The sequence below is a fragment of the Apium graveolens genome, chromosome 8 (assembly GCF_009905375.1).
Source record: "Apium graveolens cultivar Ventura chromosome 8, ASM990537v1, whole genome shotgun sequence".
NCBI lineage: Eukaryota > Viridiplantae > Streptophyta > Magnoliopsida > Apiales > Apiaceae > Apium > Apium graveolens.
The window spans coordinates 232,050,169-232,073,106 of record NC_133654.1 but is presented as its reverse complement, the minus strand read 5'-3'; positions in this window follow the sequence as shown (position 1 = coordinate 232,073,106).

The following is a 22,938-nucleotide window of genomic DNA, read 5'->3' as shown; positions in this document are numbered from 1 at the left end:
TCAGAATCAAATCAGAAAAATAAGAATCACTATTTATGGGCAGTAAAAGACGTCAAACGCCTTACAAACGAGTCGTTGATAGCTATAGCTATTAATTTTGTTCAGACGCCCGTTTACCTATGGAATAGGGTATTCGTTTGCGTAAATCGGACACCAGACTCAGATTTCAGCAAATCTGCAGCAGCCAATTCAGAATCCGTATCCAATATGATTCTCATAATTAGAATAAACATAAATCATGTATAGACAGATTACATAATCATCTTATGATTATACAACTCACATGAATATCATATATTCAAAACCATACATATATAAGCATATTATATCAACATCAAATCATGACGAATCACGTACATGCTAATATATCGAAAATAGTTAAACACATAAACGAATTAAAAACTTTTCGCAAGTAGCTCTGATGCCATTGAAGGGTTTTTAGCACATAAACGCAACAAAAGCGTAAATTTAAATCTTAAAAAAAAACGAAACCCTTCGCAGGATCCATGCGAAAAATAATATTTAATTCGTAGTTCAGTATGTTTACCTTAAGAAGCTTTACGTTAATGAAAAGATGGAGGTCTTTAATGGCGATTCAAAAACGATGAACGGAGATCCTTAGCAGCTGTTCCTCAAGTGTGAAGCACTCCACCGGTATCCACCAAGAAAACGATGTAATGAAGGAGGAGGAGATGGAGAGAATTAGGATTTTGTAAATCATCTTGGTTGAGGCAAAAATAGGGTCTATAATAGTATATTTATAGGTAAAATTTTCAGCTGAAAATTTTCCCATAAAATATTATTATTATTAACCCTTTATTATTCTCATTAATAATTAAAACACCTTTTAATTATTAATCCTTTTTTCTAAATACTTTAGAAATAATTCTCTCTCTTGATTTAATTTCCAAAAATTAAATTCTTAATTAATAATATTAAGAACCTTTTCTTAATTAATTTATAATCAATTAAATCTCATTTAATCAATTATTAAATTTTCAAATTAATTATTTATTTCATAAATAAATAATTATCAGCCATTATTAATTAATTCCTCCGTCATTAAATCATTCTCTTTTATGGTGTGACCCTGTAGGTTCAATATTAAGCCGGTAGTAGAAATAAATAATAATAAAACTATTTTATCATTATTTATATAAATTCTCTAATTCATTAAATATGATTAATTAATTAATCATATTTATTCTACATCGTGAGGGATACTTCTCAGCATATCGCGACTATCCGGATAATACGAATTCACTGCTTAGAATACCAAGAACCTATTCAGTGAGTAGTTACCGTACAATTAATTCCTTCTACCCTGCAATGTCATAATTAAATACAAGGCATGGAACTTGTGTCAAGCCTATCTTATTTAATCACTTGCTTTCCCATTCACTATGCTTAGTTCTATTTAATGTAAATTAGAAACTCCTTTCTAATTTCATTCACTTTGGCCAGAGATTCCTGAACTAACATAAGTGGATCAGCATTGAACATTCTCTTCCTACACTGGAAGGGGTAGATCCCTTATTGATCATACACTATCTTCGTGTACAAATTCCTATACCCAGTATAGCCCTTATAATTGTCCCTTGAGACTAAGAACTAAACCAAAGCATAGTTCAGTGTACACAAGATGACTATGATGACCTCAAGTCTAAGGATACTTGTACAACTATCACTATGTGAACAACTGCTGACACGTGAGTGAACTCCATCAGTTGTTCAGCTGTGTGAGTCATGTTCAGTGAACTTATTATAGTGTCACCACACAAATGTCTATGAGAACAGACATCCTTCATAATGAAGCAAGCATAGTATGTACCAATCTTTACGGATTATTAATTACCAGTTAGTAATCCTACGACCAGGAACTATTTAAGTTTAGAGTTATCATCTTTTAGGTCTCATTATTATGATCTCATCACAATCCATAAAAAGTTTTACTCTAAACTGTGGTATATCTTATTTAAACATTAAAATAGATAGAGCCCGTAATAAAAACAAAACAAGTCTTTTATTAATATCAATGAAATCAAAACAGATTACATAAAAGTTATTCCTAAATCCTCATACATGATTGGACTTAGGACATATCTCTTTCATGGAGAAGATTGGGAACTGGTTGTGAATGGTTACACTGATACTAGTTTCTGAACCTAATTTTTGGACAGACAAGGATGATTACGAATTTATGTATGTTTTGTGTTTTGTCTAAATATATTTGATATTACCTTGAATAGTTCACAGCAAGAACATTGATGATTCTATGGAAGCCGAATATATTGATATTTTTTTGAAACAGCCATGAAGACTGTTTAGGCATGTCCTTAGGAAATATCCCCTTATTAATGAGATTAATGATTAAGGAGATATAAATGTAAAGTGCATAGTAATGATAGTGTTGCAGACCCATTGACTAAGGCTTTGTCATAGCAGAAGTACGATGGTCATACTAGTTCCATGAGTATTAGATACATGGGTGATTGGCTCTAGTGCAAGTGGGAGATTGTTAGTGGTTGTGCCCTAGAGACAACATTATGATGTTTTAGTTTAAGATATTAGGATTATTAATGTTTATGTTCTATCGATTATTCTATTTATAATTTATTAATTCTTAATTTACTGCGATATAAATGTTAGATTAATAAATATCCTTGGAATATGATATGCAATTATATATCTCTAAGTACGTGACTTAGAAATGAGATTATGAGAATAGTATCAATATTCCTAAAGGTCCCTAGTCGAGTATTATTATTAAGGGACAATAATAATACATTAAGACTGGTTGTTTGTTGACTGATGATCACATCTCATTGATCATAGGTATAGTGATACTAAAGTCAAAAACACAGGTAAATGTATATGTACATGGTGCTGGACAGACCCAATGTGAGATTCTACATGTCTGTTATGTCATAAGTAATTCTCACAGTGATAATGATGTAATGGTCCTTAGACCTGAAGTCATTATATTTCTATACGAGAATTAATATACATTGATTCCAATAAAAGTTATCCTTGACCGGGTAATGATAAAAGTAGACATTGGGTATATTATGAATCGTATGAGAAATATGAATGATCTAGATGGGATTTAACCCTCCTATTTTAGGAGTGATATTATTGGCCTCTTGTGTGAGCTAGACTATGAAATGCGTGGCCATGCTCAAATATTGATTTGATATGATAGTATACTCATTGATCAAGGAAACTTGGATTAAACTATGATGAGGATGACACATTACATGCCTCTGGTTTAATCTATAATATTTGGTTAAAGGGATTATATTACATTGTACATTATTCACAAAAGGTTTAATCGATCACCGATTCAATTATTATTACTTGGGTAGCAATGATATATTACTAGATGCCGCTCATTGTTTACGATTTTAAATTAGATTTAAAATTTGTTGTCAATGTAATAATAACCTATTGGGTCACACACTAAGAATGCTTGAAGGATTATTTAATTTAAATTGGATTTAAATTATATTAAAGTAATTCGAATTATTTATAATATTAATTAAGTATGACTTAATTAATTAGATAAATATTGATATTCAAATTTACTAATATTAATTATGAAATTTATTTGTTAAATAATTAAGTGAGACTTAATTATAATATAAATAGGATTTTTGAATTATTAATAACTCCTAATTAGTTAAGTGTTATAATTCGTTTTTCTACTCTTTATATAATATCTCTTGTATAACGACTCGTGTATGTTTATTTTAATTCTAATATTTGGAAGTGTAATAAAAGTTTAAATAAATAAATAAAAGGTGTGTATTGATTTTGGCAGCAGTTACTGATTGTTATTTAATTATTTATGATTTGTTAATATGTGGGATTGGAATTATGTGGTTTATTGGCGAGTTATATGATTTTATTTCGCTTGCAAAAGTGATTTTATGGTAATTTTAATTCCATAAATATTTGAGTTGTCTTTAAAATGGGTTTTCTAATTTTATAATTTCAATAATTATTTTTAGGACTTTATAAAATTGAGAAATCAATATTTCGTTAATTATTCATTTTTAAATAATTTTCTGAGTTTGTTAAATGCTAAAATCCATATTTAATTATGGGAATCTTTAAAAATTATGAAACTTATAATTTATTAAGTTCGTATTATTCTGAGAATTTTAAAATTATTTTGGAAATTTTCGGAAATCGTTTTACCCGCGCGTTGTTTCGTTATTGGTTAAAAAGTGGGTATAAAGCGTACCTTAAAAAAATTGTTTAAAAATTTTGAAATTTATATTTTTATTTATTTCGGGATATTTATAATATTTTAGCGCTGTTTTCGTAATTTTTTCGGAGGTTGTTTTAATCGCAACTTATTTCGTTAAATTCAGTTTCGGGACAAAATTGCAGTTCCCGTGTATATCTGGGATACGTGTCAAAATCTTATAAAAAGAAATTGACACGTATCCAATTAACAGATACGTGTCCACGCCTTATTTTCTTTTCCTTCTCTGTTATTTCCGAAAACGAGCCATGTTCTTTTCTCTTGCAGTCAAGTTAATCTCTCATCTCTCTCCTCGAAATCTCTCTTCTCTGTGTGACTTCCTTCTCTTCGTTTCTTTGTTTTTCCGGCGATTCCTCCGGTGAGCTGCCCCTGTTTTCCGGTTGGCTTGGATTTGATTTATACAGTTGATATACATATATATGTATACGTGTGTGCCCTGTGTGTGTGTGTGGCGCGGTGGCGCGTGTGTTATATGTGCAGTGGTGCAGTTGTGTGTTGGTGCTGCTGCAAGCACTGCGCGTGTGTGCGGCTGGGTTCCTGTTCGTTTTTGTGGTTTGTTCGGTTGGGTTATTTTGCTGGGCTTGTTCATTCGGGCCTTGGTTTTGTGTTGGGCCTTACAGTTATGTTAACTATTGGGCTTGTGGTTTGGATTTTGGTAGGCTATTTATGTTCTGTTGGGTTGGTTTATTGCAGATTTTAATTTTGTTTAAATTCCATTATTGCAGGGAATTATTGATTAATATTCGTGATATTAATTATACATGTTGGAAATGATTTTCAAATAATCGGTATGATTTATTTGGGAACATGTATTATATTGGGCGCCAATAAATTGTGTCGCCGTTGACGATGAACTTCGGTGAGTCAACGGTGGATGGTGATGACGATGTTCTGAGTCCTAAATTCTATAAATAAATAAAATAAAATAATTATGTAAAATATGTTTGGATTTAAATAGTAAAATTTTTATTGGTGTTGGGTTGTACGAAATAATGTTGTGAATTGTTGAGAATTGTTGACGTCGATTATAATCGACGGGTGGTCTTATAAATAAAGAAGTTGCTGCCAAAATTTTCTAAAAATATATTTATAATCGTACATTATTATGTGTTACGTGTCATCCCTATTTATGCTCGAGAGATGTGATTACATGTTTATGTGTATAATAATACTAGTCGGGTTGTCGGATTTGGGTTATTAGGATTTGAGGATATCAAGCATGTCGGTATAACTAATTAGGGTATTCTGTAATTGTAGATCCCAGTCGAGTTGTTCCAGGATCAAAGTCAGCGTGAAAGCTATTAGGGTTTGTAAAGCGTTGCAAGGCAAGTACCCCTGACCATTCTTTTATGGTTCAGTGTATATGAATAGCTAAATGTTTTATTCTTGTAATGGAACATAAACGTTTTAAGTTACGTATCCCCTGTAGTTATAAATCACTGGTTTCGAATTGTTTTGGGGAAAAGTAACTTCGAAAGGTACCTATCTCGAATGAAATGATTTTCGAACTGGATTTTTATATGTGTCCTGGTTAAATAAATGGTTTTGAAAGGAGATAGGTACAAGTGTTTTGAAAACTGGATAAAACGGTCAGATATGGGATACATTGGGGCCAGAGTAGGCCTATTGAGGTGGCGTAAGAGGCTAATTCGGTTGCCCGCATTATAAAACCGATTAGTCCAGCAGGTCAGAGACCTAACTAGTCTCTGAGTTCCGGAACAGGTAAATGGGATGGCAGTTAGAGCCGTCTGGTGTTGATAGCCTGATCAGCTGTATTCACATATCCGCTATGTATTTGATTGGGATTTGTGAATTATATGAAAGCATGATTGATTGATACAGCGGTTTTATAAAATGATTAGCATGCTAAAATTGGACTCTGGTATTACGCAGCACATTATAATGTTGTTTTCACAAAGCATGCTAATTAGTGATATCCAGTTACTTTGATTATCATTATGAAATGTTGATATCATGATTACAGCTCTGTTCCCATTATTGTTACATTACTGTTTTAATCTGTTATTCATATTTGGTACTGCTGAGCGATTATGCTCACCCTTGCAAACTGTTATGTACATTTCGCAGATGCCTAAAAGATCAGTCATACCGACCCGTGTTCCCGCCGCTACTGGACCTGGCTCCTCTGAGGTAGTTTGTATCAGACCATGAGGTCTGAAGAGTTGCTGAATAAAGTAGTGTGTCTTAGATAGTGAATAAAGAGTTTGTAATAATGAGAACCTGAATTATACTTGAACCTGGATCGGATCTTGGTTTAGGGTCAAGTTAGTATATTCTATTAATAATTCTGTTGTTTATATTTTTGGTAATGGTGTTTACTGACGTCAACTCCTGACCCCGGGGTTGAGGCCGTCACATCTTGTGTGGCTGATTTTTGTGTTAAAAAGGACTTTTACTAAAACCCTAGCCACCAAATCTTTTCAGTTTTATTCATTCGATTTTAAATTCCTTTGATATTCTTTTATTCTGGCTGAGATGAACAACCTTAACTATAAGGGACACAAGGTATACCTTTCTGTGTGATAGGAGTTGGATGGGATGCCATCACTTGTGTGTGTTGTGAATACATGAAGGTTAACAACCTTTAGTAGTGTCTTGATTTTGGCACGCAACACCAAGTTCGTTTGATCATATTGATCTCTTAGTTATTCTCTTATTTCAACAATACTTTTTCACATATTCAGATTTTTGTCCCGTTTTGATATAAAATTCTTTTCTCTTTGAAATTCCATTATTTTATTATCTCAAACATTCGAAGGTATGCCAATCAAGTTAAGCTGATTCATCCTGGTCAAGTCAAAGCAGGGTTATATGGTGGGTTTACCAATAGTTCTCTCTCTATTTATCTTTATCTCTCTCTTTCTTTCTCTATATCTTTCTCTCTATTCTTCTTTCTCGCAATCAGTAAAAGTAATTCTATTGAGGAATTGGTCAAAGGATGTGGATGGAACAGTGGTGCACAGTGAAGCTCATGTAAAAGTTTTATTATACAAGGAATACAAGATTTACTTGAGATTAATGAAAATTGAGGTTATTTGGGAATGGAAAGTTGGCTAGAAGATCCCTAGTGCTTTTTTTGCTGATTCCGAGGACGAACTCCTTATAAGGGGGGGGGGTATATTGTAATATCCCATATTTTCAAATATTATTATTATTATTATTTGGAATTGTTTATGTGATTTTATGTGAATTTTAGGGAATTATCTAGTAATTGGAGTTGATGTTTTGGATGTTTATATATGATATTCTTTGAGTATACTAATTTTTATATGTAATAACCCCAATTTTTGGAATTTTTGAAACCCTTATGAATAGTGTTTTGCTGAATAAGAAAACTTTTCATGTCACACTATGTAGGGGTTCTTTTATTGATCTTCTGGGATATTATTAGTACTCTATGTGGTATATAAGTGTATGTAAAGATCGTCAGAATCCAAATCCAAACACTTTGATTTTTCCCAGAAATCTACCAGATACAGAAAGAATTGAGTATAAGGTAACAGAATAAAAAGGATTTAAATTCAAGGATTATAAGAGAGGATCATAAAAAGGAAAATAATGTATTGAGAAAGGTTAAGGAAACCTAAGTAATAAGATCCCGGGTATGATCCCACAAACGATAAACGAAAACGAAAGTTAAGCGAACCGTATAACAGATCAGCGGTCATTAGCCAAATTATTAAAAGCTAATCAAAGAGATTAGAGGGTATGATGTCATCAAACCAATGAGAAGAGGGCAAGTAAGGGATGATGACATAACAAGGTGACATAAGTATGACATAAGGGGAAGGAGGTGTGGTTGATTTAAAACCACACAAAGTTCAAGGTTAAAAAGGTAATTAACCAAAAACAAATCAAAAGCAACCAAGCTAGGCAAAATAACTCACAAACACAAAAAATCATTTCACTTCTTCATCAAGAAGCTCTCGGATTTTCTCTTCATTTCAAGGAGGAAAATTCAAAATTCAAGTTTCAAGCTTTCTTAATTAGTAAGGTAATTATCTAATACTCCTTATGCATAGATATGGCTATCCTATAAGTTTAAGCCTCCAATTCATTCTCAATCTCTTCCAAGAAATCAATGAAGAAGATAATGAATAGTGATTTCAAGATTTTTAACATGATTTTCTTTGTTTTTCCTTTAAGATCCAAGCATCCCTAAGATATCTCAAGGCTTCTTAAGGCTTCCTAGCTACTCAAATCACTTCAAGGAAGGTATAACATCTCCAGACCCTAACTTTACTTTGTATATTAGGATGGTTTTGATTGTTATGGTAAAAGAGAAGCTTGATGCTTGTATGTTTAGAGTTTGGGAGGGAGTTGTAGTGAATTGGATGTTGAAATCTTGTTGATTAGTTAAAGGACTTAAGTATAGTTTTAAATTCAATTTTAAGATAAGTAAAAATTGTTAATGTTGAGTTGTTGGGGCTGTTATGATGTAGTATGAATGGATTTTTGATTGGGTTGTGATTATGGATTGATTGTGGGTTGAATTGGAGTGTTTTAAATTTGGGAAATCGCGTAAACATAGCCGTCGTAATGCCTGATTTACTTTAACCTGTTTTTGTTCTTAACATCAGGACCCATGAACTCACTGTTAGGTTTTGACCATTGCCATGTTTAGATAGTTCATGTTACGAGCTTCGTTTTGATATGTGGTTCACTTGAATCCGATGTACGGTTTTGGAGAAACGACCGTTATAAGTAACAGCGTTTCGCGACTGAACCATTACCCCTCGCCTTACTTTGAAACCTTGGTTAAGACCCTGAAATGACTAATTAGAGTATGAAACAATTATGTAAAGTGGATTAGGCAGTTAGTAGGGTACTCGCGAAAGAATCTCCTTAAAATTCTTAATGGTTAATTTATTAAAAATGGTGGAGCCAAGGGTACTCGAACGACTTATGTGATTCGTTAAGCGTAGAAGTGACCATAAGCGAACGTTAAGGTTCAATTGGTTAAAGTCTAGTTTCTTAAGCGACCAGGGTTTAATTCCGACTTATGTTGTTGTTCATAGGTTATCGGACCCACTCTAAGCTTAAGTCTATCCGGGAACACTCAGGCAAGTTTTCTACCCGTATAACTGTTGTTGTGATGTATATGTGTATATGCATGATCTTGTGATAAATGCATATTTGTTATTAGCAAATTCTTGCGATATATTGTAGCATGTGATATGGTATATATGCATGCATGTTTCGTATTCTTGATTTATATATTTGTTGGTTCAAATGCTTATTAGTTGCATAATACTTATGCTAGAGATAAGCGGTATTTGAGTATACCCTTAGTATAGGGGATCAAAAGGTGAACTTTTTCTAAAACCGGGAGGCGAGGCTCCCGAGTATTATATATATATATATGAATAGTTTTTAAAACTATTAATTGAAGAAGGTTTATTCGATAACTTTATATTATTTAATGAATATTACTTGAATATTCATTCGAGGACTTATGACTCACTTTATATTATTTAATGAATATTACTTGAATATTCATTCGAGGACAGATGACTCCACTTATATTATTTAATTGAATATTATTTGAATATTCATATGAGGACCTATGACTCCGATTATTTTCTGAAATGTAATCTTTATTTTACTAAAGAATAAGGTGTCGATAATCAAACTTATTTTTTTGATTATTCAAATAAAGATAGTACTTTCGTATAAGTATATCTTTGGTTATTTAATACTCATTTCAAGTATAAGTTTTACAACTTCTACTTCAATTATTTGTATAAAGATTATTCTTTAAGGGAATATTATTTAAATGATAATATTCAGATATTTTCTAATATATCGGGACTGATTTACTTTATTAAATCAACATTACTCCAAACATTCTTAAAAATGTTTTCAAGTCTTCAAAATGATTTTAAAAGTTAGAGCGGATCCCAAAACTCATTTTATAGTTAAGATTTTCCTTTCGAAGGGGATTTAAATACTCGCTCAAAACTTGAGGGATCCGGCTCAGTGGTGTATTTTACATTCGCAACGAGGTTGCTGTTTTGATAAATGAATTGATTACTTACCCAACGTTCGGGAAGTAAGTCCATCTATTGAGTCGGCATAAGCAACATGGGCTCAGTGGGCGTCCATGAAAGTGTAAGTGGCTCAGTGGGAGTCCATCAAATACGTAAGTGGCTGAGTGGCAGTCCAGCATAAGGTCCTATTGCGACCAGGGTGATGACCAGGGGGAATTCGTCCATCTACTAGTAGAAAAGGTTACTTATTGGTATCTTTGCCTGATCAGCAAGATATCAGGTTTATGCCAAGGTTTTCTCCTTTCCAAAATTCATTGGATATTGCAACTCTGTTTATAATTTTCATAACAGAGGTTTTCAAGGAGTGTATGAAATGTATATATATATATAGGTGTATATATATATATCGGGACTTAATGAAGTATCTCGTAACTTCATTATTTATAATGATATTTCAAGGATTGAATCTATTCAAATCTTTTCTTGTACTCTCATCTATGTGATGAACTTTTGAAACAGATTATACCTTGAACGGTGGTAGTTCAAGTAGTATTTGGAAAAGATATAAGTATATTGGAGTATCTTGTAACTTCATCTTCTCAACTTATATCTGGTTAATGATTATCTTATGCATGTCAAAGATTTTCACAAAAATGTTGAGACAAGGTTAGATATATGAGATCACCTTGCAACGATATTTTTATACAGTTATAATCTGGAACTCTGTGTATATTATGCATGGAAGAGGACTTCCAAGATTTTTAAAAGTATATATACATATATACTGAATATTTGGCGACTTGGTCGTGATAAGATATCCAACTTGGTTCATTTCTTCTTGACCAAGACTTTCATGAGTACTATGAGAATGCTCATATATTGTAAATCATTATACATATTATTTTGGTGGGCTTGTTGCTCACCCTTGCTTTCTTCTTTCATCACACAACATCAGCTAGACAAGATGAACAGGACCAAGCTTCCAATTCGCAAGCGGTTAGAATATGTTCCGCAGTTTTCTGGAAGCGTTGATGCCGCCGTAGCTGAGGTAGGAGCTACCAATAGGCTAGGTTTTCAACTATTGATGAACCTGATTTATGTATATTTATGAATTGTAATAATGGCAAAGAAATGTAAATTTATTCAGAAACTCTTTTAAGGTGTATTGGCATATAATTGTGAAAAAAAATGACTTGTGATTATTTTTGGATATTCATCTCTGAGACTATAACTTGTGGTGTGTGTGTTTATGGTGGGGTCACAGTACAGAATAGTTGATTAATAATTAAGATTGGGTGTTATTAAGGGAAATGGAACTCGTGACAACCCGGATCCCCGACCCCGGATTTGGGGGTGTTACATTATACGTCCAGGATAAAATATAGATAATTGTGATATTTTTCTGGTAATTTTTGGGCTATTATATGATTTTATAATGTTTTATGGATTTATTAATTATTTTCTGAGTATTTATAAAACTATTTTATAAAGCCGGGAATCGTCCAACTTCAACTGTTTTTGCATTTTTACAACCCAAAATTTTTCCGAAAACTCCTTCCTAACCAATCTGGATATTCTAAACATTTTCCGTGTTTTAACTTTTTCAATCCGGATTACGGTTTGACCCGTACGCATCCCGTCATATAATTTTTGATACGACAATCATTTTGATAAATCAACAAAACTCGTATTATTGAAAGACGTGATATTATTACATTATTTTCGTATAAAGTGTTTTATAAGAAGCCCGGTTTTGATAATTATTCAAATCTGATATTAAATTGTATCGTTTTATAGCTACTTAGTGGTTATGTAATCTATTTTTAGATCCGATACGATCTAATATAATACTTGTTACATGTTTAAATTGTATTTATATGAATCGATCCGTAATTTGGACACGTGTTTACTTCCGTTACTCGTTTTATCTCGTTTTATGTGAGTCTGAATGTATTTTATGTGTATTCAGGGTTATCTGTTAATTTAGGTATCATTTCTGTTTTTCAAAAATAAACGGACTGGGACTCCGCCGAGACGTCAAACCCCACAAAATTTGTGCTTTTATTTTTATAAAATTTTACGTATTTCAAATACTCAGTATTTCTGTATTTTTGAATCATTCGCAAATTTTGGGGAATTTTGAGACGAATTTTATATTTTATCGTTTTAAAATTATTCCCCGTAATTATTATTTTGGGGCCTAATTATTTTAATTAGGGGATAAAAACACCCTTAATTAATTTTGGTGGTATAATTTTCTGATTAATATAAAAGCTATAGATTTTATTCATTTTATTTATTTTGTTAAAATTTTCAGAAAAATAGAAATTGAAGAACATAGTTTTGGGGGAAAAATTCTTGAACAAAACTTTGATCGATGATTTTGGGATAATTTTGGGAGATTGGATGAACCGTTTTTGATGATTCTTGAACCAAATCAATCCTCTCATCGAGCTCTTTCTATCCATACCAAAATCGTGAGTTGAGGTGAGGTATTTGTAAAAATCGACTTTTGTGTTCTTGTTCATGAACTTGGAATTCTGTTTCGGAATTTCAGTATTTGTTTGATGTTTTTTATTGCTGATTATGATTATACATGTTCTGAGGATCACTTATAACGATTCGTATATTTTTATATTGTTTAAAAGTGTAATTATTACATAATTACATAAATAAAATATGTGTATGGGTTCATTCAGCTGGATATTGAATTGTTATTACTTGTATGTGATTATTGGTGTTCGAGGATGATTTGTGTAATTAGTTGTGAAGCTGTGTTGTTTTGTTTTTGTATTTAAAGGTGATTCTATTCAAGAATTATTTCCATAAATTCTTGGATTATCCCTAAAATCATTTTTATGGCTTCATAATTTTATTAATTATTTTTAAGAGTTTTTAAAATTGAGAAATCAATATTTCATCAATTATTTAACCATATATGATTTTCTGATTGTAATTATTTGTTAAATCCGTATTTAATTTCAAAATTCTTTAAAAATTATAAAACTTATATTTATTCAAGTTTGGAATATTCCGGGAATTTTAAAATTATTTTGGAGATTTTTAGGATTTATTTGACCCGCGCGTTATTTCGTTTATTTGTAAAATAAGGATCTAATGCACGTTTTAAAAATGATTTTAAAATCTTTAGAAATTTTGTTTAGTTAGTTGTTAATTATTGTGACAATTTTAAAGTTATTTTGGTAAAATATTAGAATTATTTTACTCGTAATTTTTCCGTTTTAATATACGTGTTTCGTATTTTACAGATATTCTAGAATAAGTGTTGGGAATAAAAAAATAAAGTAAAACAAAAACCTACCCATGTAAACCCCCCCCGTGTCTCTCATCTCACCCCTCTATCTTCTCTCTCTCAATCGACTCAATCTCTCTACTGATCTCTCCTCTTTCCCTCTGTTCTCTCCCCTCCCCGCTTCTCTCTCCCCTTTTTTTGCTCCGGTCGCCGCCTGGTTCCTCCGGTAAGTAGCCGTCGTCACCGTCGGGACTCCGGTTTGTCGCGGCTGTTCCATTCGTGGTTTTTGTTCTTGCTTGTATTCATGTCTATGCTTACATCTATTATGTATGTGTATGCTTGGGGGGAATGATTTGTCTGTGTATCTCTGCCGCCTTTCACCGGATTCCGGCGAGATGGTGGTGGCCCTGTTGGTATACGCGTGCGGCGCGTTTGTGCCCTGTGTCCCTGATTTTGGTTTAAGTTTTGTTTTTCGGCTGTTGCTTTGTCCGCTGATTGCTGGTTCTGTCCTGTCTGACTTGGGTGTCCTGACTGGAATATTTTTGTTTTCTGCAGTAATTAATTGAATAGTTTTGTGAAATAAAAAGTTATTTGTGCAGGGATTATTAAAACTAATCGATGAAATTTATGTAGGATGCCCGGTATTACGGGAACCCGTAAATTTTATCGCCGTCGGCAATGAGCCTCGGTGAGCCGATGGTGGACTATGATGAATAATTCTGAGTCCTACAATTTAATATACAAAATACGATTAAAATTATAAAATGACTAATAATTCATAATTGTATTTAACTGATAATTGAAAATTTTGGCACTGATATTGATGGCTGAAATCGGTGGTTGGGTTTGGATTGCGATTGATTGTATTTGTGTTTGTTGGATATCGAGATGTTCGACGGGTTAGCCAATAATCAAAGGAGGTGCTACCCGATTTCCGAAAAATTTAGTTACGGAAATACGAGGTCGTACCCAATGACTATCAGAACGTCGATCGATTATATGTAACTATTTTGTACAAAATCTGATTATGTGTTGTGATGAAATACTTTACGAAAATCGATAACCCTAATTTCATAAAAGGATAAATATACCAATTTTCTGAAAACGAATACCGAACCGACTTTCAAAGACGTGAACCCTAATTGATATGTGTATTATAATATTGAATATGTTACAAATCGGGTTTTGTTAACGTTCGGGTAAATTGTTAGCGAGGATATGTCAAGCATAATCGAAGGTCTAAGTTAGGGTGTTTCGACTTTGTAGGTGCTAGTCGGAAAGCCCAAGAGTTGGCGTTGGATAGCCTAGTGGACAGTCAACGAGCTAAGTAAGGTTTCAATCGAAGAACCTGAGTGTTGAAGTCAAATTTAGGGTAATCTAGTGGTTAGACGTTAAAGCCTGAGCGTCCGTGTCGGCTCAAGGTCAATCGATAATATTTGTAAAGCTCTGCAAGGCAAGTACCCCTGAACAAATCTTTTACGGTTCAGTATATATGAATATAATGTTGTTTTATTCTCGTAGTGAAACAGAACGATTTAAGTTACGTATCCCCTGGGTTTCAAATTGTTTTATTAACTTGTGTTTTGGGGGAAAGTAACTTCTGAAAATAACTATCTCTAAGTTTTGAATAAAATGAAAATGTTTTGGAAAATGTGTTGTGTTATAATTTTTTTGACAAGAGATAGGTATGTGATTTGGAAAACTGGATAAAAATGATTAGATAATTGGATGAGTGTGCGCAGAAGGCCCGTAACGTCCTGGAAGTTAGCGTAAGAGGCGAAGTGGTTGCGCACCCTATTATAACCACCAGCCCAGCGTGACAGAGACCTAGCTAGTCTCTGAGTTCCGGAACAAGTTTTATAGGATAGCCTGATCAGCTGTCTCACCAGGGATCATCCAATACTTTTATATCTGAGCACGTGATTTTTGAGGTTCCCGGAGAGGAACAAGTTTTATAGGTCCTGTGATGGGACAAGTTTTATAGATCTTGTGATGGGATAAGTTTTATGGTTTCCGTAACGGAACAAATGATTTTGGGTCCCCGTAACGGGACAAATGGTTTTATGGGTCCTGCGATGGGACGGAAGATTTGAAAATGAAAGAAGCATGCTAAGATTGAAATTTGGTATTTATGCACAGCACACAACTAATGATTTGGTTTTGCAGAGCATGCTAGTTTTGATATGCAGTTCATACATGTTTTACTTATTTTCTAGCAAGTTATGAATTATATTCCTATAACTGTTTATCATAAACTGTTTTTGATTATTATTCGTATAGTGGTACTGTTGAGCAAGTGATTGTTCACCCTTGCAAAAATGTTTTTATATATGTATTGCAGATGCCTAGGGGATTCTCCCGTGGTAGTCAGGGCAGAGTTCCAGTTCCTTCCGTGTCAGGCTCCTTTGAGGTAGTTGTGTTGGACCCAAGCGAGTCTGTTGAGTTGCTAAATAAGGATAGTATTGTTTGGATTATTTTTAGTAAGTTGGTTTTGTGATGGTTGTAACCTAAGTCATACTTAAACCTGGAAAAGATCTTGGAAAAAAGGGTTGTGTTTGTATAATAATGTTGAGTTTGATTATATTATGTTGTTATTGTTGTTATTAATGACGTCAACTCCTGACCCCGGGGTTGAGGCCGTCACATCACTTCCATATATTGTTTGTTAATTTTGGTTCAGTATTTATTAAAAATGAATTGTGATTTTTTTTGAAATTTTTGAATCGATTTCTTTGCTTTAATTGATGTTCTTGATTGTTTTGCAGACCTGGAATAGATTGTGCTTGTTGTAAGGATGATTTTGATACCAAAACCATCAATTTTGGTTCAGTTTTGAAGGGATTGGGTTTTGAGTCGAGGTCGCCGGAATTGGGTCAGTTTTTGGCCGGGGAACGGTTTCCCGGGGTTGTTTGGAGAAGATAAAGGTTGGGTTGTGTTCCTGGAGGGATAAGGGTGGGTTTGGGATCGAAAACCATGAGAAATGGTGAGGATTTGGGGGTCGTTGAGTCACCGGAAGTTCACCGGGACTCGGCCAGAATCTGGAATTTCCAAAAACCGGTGAGCCTCCGGTCATCTTCCTCACGGACTCCGGCCACCCACCACCCTATTCCCCGCCCTCTGATGCAGTGGAGAAGAAGACAGAAGTACAGAAGTTGTTTCTGTATTTTTATTTTCTTTTTAAATCAAAATTATATTTTTGTAAATTCTAAAAATCCTTTTTAATTTTCAGAAATTATTTAGTTAATTATTTAATAATTAACTGAATTCTTTTAAATTCCCATAAATTATTTTACTTTATTATTTTCAAAAATTCAGATTTGTTTTAATTATATATAATTTATTTTAGTTAATTATTTATCAGTTTAATTAATTGATTAAATTATTTAATCAATTAATTTTATTTATAAATACTTAAATAAATGTAAATTGTTTATAATTAATTCAAATAATTCTTAAAAATTGTTTATAAGCTTTTAAAAATTATATTTTGGTATTTAAAAATCAATTAATATTATTATTAATTGATTTATTCCCATTTATTCTTATTTTATTTGTAATAAATAAACCATTCGTCCGTTTAATACGAAACGAACGCGTATAGACTCAGAAAAATATTCCGCTTTCAATAAAAATACTTTCGAGACCCAAAACCTTTTGTTTCGAAAGGTCGCTTGTTTTGTAAATCATATTTTTGACCCAATTTCTATTTTAAACATACTGAGTCGAACCTTTTGACGAACATGGGTATGTGTTATATGAATTATATGATATGGGGATTATGTGTTTATATGTTATGTGAATTACGTGCATAGGTGATTGTATTTGACTGTTTTCTTTATGTGCGGGTTATCGTATGGGTGTAATAGACTTTTGACGCGCAGTTCGTCGAGTTATTATCGTTTTGACGATTAAATTGTATCTTTTAATTATAGATACGGATCGTTTGAGTGATCAGGACAAGGTGTTGGATGAAGAATGAGATGGAATGTTTATGGAAATCTGGCCTCTAGCAATCGTATGAGCAGTATATCAGTGAAGTGTTGAAAAGAAGGACGGTGATATTTGAGACAGAATGTCAGAATAGATACGTCTTTACGAGTGTGACTAACTGCTACAAACCCAAAGGCAAGTATCCCTATCATCATTTATTGTTCAAGTGATATATATTTTAAATCCTATTATACAAATATTTTTTTCCCTATTCTCAGTTCAGAATCGATAAATATTTTACATATCGCTGAATTAAATGATTCTGTTTATGCAAGTACCTCTGCTATTCTATGTTCAGAATAGTTAAATGTTTTACTTATCAAATTACTGGATTTATAAATATTTTGGATTTTGAGAAAGATGATTTTGTTGCGAGAATTCCTGCCCAAGTGAATGGGGCAATAAAATTTATTTAGGATGTCGAATGATTCAGCTCCTTTTTCAATAAAAAGGTTTTTAAGATTGGAATGGTTACTGGTTACTGGTTACAGCGTAGGTGATCGAGATATCGGTCCAGCTGTAATATCTTTTAAGGCGAGTATATGCCTTTTTTGCCGCCCTATAGGTACCGTATGGCTGCGGGATACGGGTAATACCTATACTTACGGTATGGCTGCGGGATACCGGTGTTGTTTCGTGACTGATCATCAGGAACAACATGAAATATAATTAGTTCTAATCTAAACTGTTGTTTCTAAATTGTTTTGATATTCTTAGAATAATTGGTTTATCAACTGTTTCTGTTTTGGATAAAAGATGAAAAGCGAATTTGATTCAGTTTCTGATTTATGCTGATACTTACTTTGTTGTTAAATATCAAAGGTGGTATTAGTATAGATGATTGATGTTGACTTCAGTATGGGATGTTGTGAGCATCAAAGTTCGTATTGATATTTAATTTGATATGACAAAAAAATGAGTATTAATGTCAAGAGTTCGGTTTTGAATAAAGTTTATGATTCAATCCATAATCATTGCTTCTTGTTATTATTGTTTACGATATTTCCGTAAACACTGTTTTACGAGTTTTATCCTCGTCAAGATTCAAAGTATTGGTGAAGTATTTCGCTCGAAAATATCAAAAAGGGTTTTGAATACAGTGAGAAACAATTATTCGATTCTTTAATAAAATTTTCGTTTTAGCTGTTATGATTTTAAAATGATCTGCGCTATTATAGATGTCGATTTTATATCAAAACGACCATATATATATATATATATAACAATGATCTTGCTGAGCATTTCTTCCGCTCATACTTGCTTGTCTTTGAATTTAACCTCCAGTGAGGATTAACTTGCATTGTTTAGACGCTTAATTCGAGGAAACAAATAAGAAGCTCTTGGAAGGTGATGGGTCCAGGGTTTGTGAACTAATGTAAGTTTTATTATATAAAGTTGTTTATATTATATTATATTATAATGGTGTTATTTTATAGTTGGGCCTAGTATACTTCTTTTTGAAGTTATACTAGCGGGTTAGTATTGAATTGGAATTTGTGGAAAAGAGTTTAAAGAAAGTAAAAAAATTATTGGCGGAATTTGGATATCTTATTTCTAGAACTATAACCTTAAAAGATCTTGGATTAGTTGGGGTCATAAATGATAAATATATTCCGCTTGTATTTGTTTATTAATTAATCAGGTTAATTTGAATTGAAGTTTTAGAGTGACGACCAAATCCCCTGACCTCGGATTTGGGGGCATTATATTTTGAGTCAAAGTGCTCATACTCTTGAGTGAGTATAGTCCTCTTGTTCTTTTTGATTGCATCAGTTCCATGGCATCTTGTCTCTAAGGCATCCCATATCTCCTTTGCAGTCTTGCAATTAATTACCCTGTTTGACATGACATTATGAATGTCACTATGTAGCAAATGCCTTACCCTTGCATCCTTGGCAATAGATGAGATGTCTTCAGCTGTGTAATCACCTTTCTCATTTGGTATGGACTTTGCTGGTTGATCTGCAACTGCAACAGAGAGCTTGGTTGGCTTATATGGTCCTTCATTAATCCTATCAAGGTATTATGGATCTTTAGCTTCCAGAAACATGGTCATCTTAACTTCCCATATGGGATACTCAAAAGGTCTCAGTATGGGAACCCTAATAGTCTCATATCAACTGTGGATTTGAGTGTTTTTAGTTTCTTTAGTTTTGGTGGGCTTGGTTGGAGTTTCTGCTTCTTCAGACATGATTGTTTGGATCTTTACTGTATGTGTGATAACATATAAGCTCTGATACCAATTTTTAGGTCACACAACACTGTAGAAGGGGGTTGAATACAGTGTTATTACAATCAAATCGATCTTGAACACAAGTAACAGTAAACAGATATATTCAATATAATAAATTCTGTTACAATGGAACTATTCTCTCTCAGTGATGAACAAATATCACTAAGAGCTGCTAGGTTACAATGAATAATGTATCTCGATAATGATAACACATATAGTGTAAACCTATGTCTGTGTTTATATACTACACAGTTACAAGATAATTTCTAATTTATATGGAATATAATTCTGTCTCCTAAAATATATCAATCGGATATCTTATACAAGTCTTCCAGTCTTCTAATTCTTTCCATGTATATATTTTTTTGTTTTAGTCACGATCTTCTACTGTTAATCAGCTTCCTTCCTTAACTGTAAGTCCTCCCGTACTTAAGTTCTGATATGACCTTAAGTCCTGATATGAAGTTCTGACTTCCAGTAAGTACTGATTCCAGTAAGTCCTGATAATTCCTGTTTGTTAAGATCTGAAAACTAAACATGAAACATGTTAGGAATATATGTGTAATAGTTTGATGATAAGCTAAACAAAACACTTAAGTAGAAATCTAGTGTTTGTAGCCTCAACGGATAAGACCACTTTGGCTATCCGTTGATGGAGTAGCTTTACTTAGAAATAAGTTTAGTATTGTAGCACATTTCAGTCTTTACAAATGAGTTATAATTCTTGGAAGTTGTAGGAAATTATAAGTCATGTTGACTACTAGTGGATATGCAAATAGGAGGGCTAATTGTAAATATTTCATGCCTTGTAATTTTGTATAAATGAAGTAGTATCAACTGGTAAATTAAAGACCTTCAACGGATGAGAAACAAAGCCTCAACGGATGTCTCTAAAGCTTCAATGGATAACATCCATCAACAGATGAGTGCATCAACGGATAAAGCTTCAACTGCTAAAGCATCAACGGATAAGAGCATAAACGGATAAAGCCACCAACGGATGAAAGCTTCAATGGATGCTCAGTTCCATAGCAGTTGATAGTGACAATTCATAAGCTGACAGAGGCACATGGGTTGACAGAGACAATTGGAATGTGGTAGCCTCTTGGAGGAATCAAGAAAAAGCAGCATTTCCATTCTGGTGCAAACAAGGAAGTATTCAAAGATTCTCAGACTATCTTAGATTGTATTGGACAGAGAAATAAAGAAGAAACATGTGAAGAACTATTTTATAATTGTATTTTATCTTTGACTTTACTTGAAATACTTGGTGATATATAAACCAAGTTCCAGCTAGTAATTAGGTGTGAATTTTCAAGAACTGTTTAGAAAAATTCAGAGAGAAAATCATCTAGTTTGTACTAGGAAGCAGCTGTGAACAATTCTTTTGTATCACAGATTTTTTGAAATACACATCTCTGGTGGAACAATAAATCCACCAGAAAAGTTTTTAAAGCCTCTGTGTTCTTTACTTTTGTGTTTTGAATATACATCTGTCTACACTTGCTTAAAGCAATTCACACACATCTGTTCATCATACACCTAGCTTTTAAAACTGCTCAAAACTTGAAAAAGTTTTGAGATTTACATTCAACCCCCTTCTGTAAATCTCATAGTTAGTTACTTGGGAATAAAAATTGGTATCAGAGCAAGCTCTTGACATACAAAGAGTTTAAAGATCTATTCTACTAACATCATGAGTAAGAAGGATATTGGATTGAAGATTCCAATCTTCGAAAGAGATAATTATCATCACTGGAAAGTGAAGATGCACCTACATCTTCTCTCTCAAGATGAAAGCCACATAAACTGCATTGAGAATGGTCCTCACATCCCTCACAAAGTGGCCACAGCTGCTGCTGCCACAGTTGCTGTTGGACAGTCTATTCCCAAGCCAAGAGCGGAATGGACTCCTGAAGATATTGAAGAGGTTCATAAGGACAAGAAGGCCATGAACATTCTGTTTAATGGCCTAGACAAAGATATGTTTGATAATGTCATTAACAGCCTCTCTGTTAAGGAAATTTGGGATACTGTACAACTTATCTGTGAAGGTACTGAGCAAGTTAGAGAAAATAAAATGCAGCTTCTCATTCAACAATATGAATATTTTCATTATGAAGAAGGAGAATCATTGAATGATACTTTCAATAGATTTCAGAAATTGTTGAATGGATTGAAGCTGTATGGTAGGGTGTACCAAGTCAAGGATTCCAACTTAAAATTTCTAAGGTCACTGCCAAAGGAATGGAAGCCTATGACTATTTCACTAAGGAATTCTCAAGATTATAAGGACTTCACACTTGAAAGATTATATGGAATTTTGAAGACCTATGAACTTGAGATGGAGCAAGATGAGCTATTGGAGAAGGGAAAGAGAAAAGGTGGATCAGTTGCACTTGTAGCTGAAAATGAGAGAATTGAAGCCAGGAATGAAGAAAAGACAATGCCAAGTCTCAAAATTGGTACAAGCAAATCAGAATCAAGCAAGGGAAAGGAGCAAGCAGCTGAGGTTGAAGACAATTCCAGTCAAGATGACTCTGATGATATTGATGAACATCTGGCCTTTATGTCCAGAAGATTTGCAAAAATGAAATTCAAGAAAAACACTAGAGCCACTAAGCCAAACAAGAACATGGTGGACAAGTCTAAGTTCAAGTGTTATAACTGTGGCACAAGTGGACACTTTGCAAGTGAGTGCAGAAAGCCAACTTCTGAAAAGAAGAAATTTGAGCAAATGGATTACAAAAAGAAATATTTCAAATTGCTCAAACAAAAGGAAAGGGCTTTTCTTATTCAGGAAAATGACTGGGCAGCTGATGGAGCCAATGAAGATGATGATATGGAGTATGTCAACTTAGCCCTGATGGCTAATTCTGATGAGAATGAAACTAGTTCAGCAAGCAACCAGGTAATTACTACTGACCTCTCTCAGCTTTCTAAAGATGAATGCAATGAAGCTATAAATGATATGTCTACTGAACTGTATCATTTACGTGTTTCCCATAAATCACTGACTAAAGAGAATATTAGAATTAAAGAGAATAATCTGTTTTTAAGTGATAGGAATGCTATGTTAGAGGGTAAGGTAATTGAGCTTGAAAAGATTAAAATCAAATGCTTATCTGTTGAGAGTGAACTAGAAGAGTTTGTTAAGAAAGTAGAAATTCTTTCTAAACAA